Below are 669 nucleotides of genomic sequence, written 5' to 3' on the forward strand. Positions count from 1 at the left end.
ATCAACCTATCTTCTTACGGTGGCTAACTGGAGGGGACGTTTGGGCGCGAGTGGGGGACATTAAGGACCCGCCGCTTTGCTATTGGCCGTCGCGAAGAGCCTGCTCTAACTGCGACGATCGCCGATTGGCCGGCAGCCTCTATTTGGCAGTTAATAGCTGGTATGTTCCTCCCCCTTCCACGGCTCCGGTTTCGGAACGGGTTTATAGAAATAAATGTTCAATTATCACACTTACGACTCACCCTTTGGTTTGTTTTAAAACAAACAGGTTGTTAGTTCTTTTTCCGAAGCGAGATGATCAGTTGACATTTCATCGTTTTTCTGGCTCTATGTTCGTGCTGCGGAACGCCTCGATTTGCGCGCGCATTCCTAGAGGTGGAGTTAGGATAGGCTGGAGTTAACGCTGATAGCGTTTCGGAGTGGAGTTAATAAACTGGCACTCGTGGTGATTAAGAATTAAATTATATCGGCTGGATGCGAAGAAGTCGGAACTTCGGAATTGGGATTATGCCGCTATCGGCAGGAGGTCTAACATAAAAATTTATGAGATATCCCGAAAGTGCCTGTTTGAATTTTTTTTAGATACTTGAAAATTAGAAATGAAATGAGGTAAGGAAATGTAAAGTTTTCCAGTTGAGCGCTGCCTCTGCTTACAGACTCACAGAATCT

This window comes from Coccinella septempunctata, chromosome 5, assembly GCF_907165205.1.
Source record: "Coccinella septempunctata chromosome 5, icCocSept1.1, whole genome shotgun sequence".
Lineage (NCBI taxonomy): Eukaryota > Metazoa > Arthropoda > Insecta > Coleoptera > Coccinellidae > Coccinella > Coccinella septempunctata.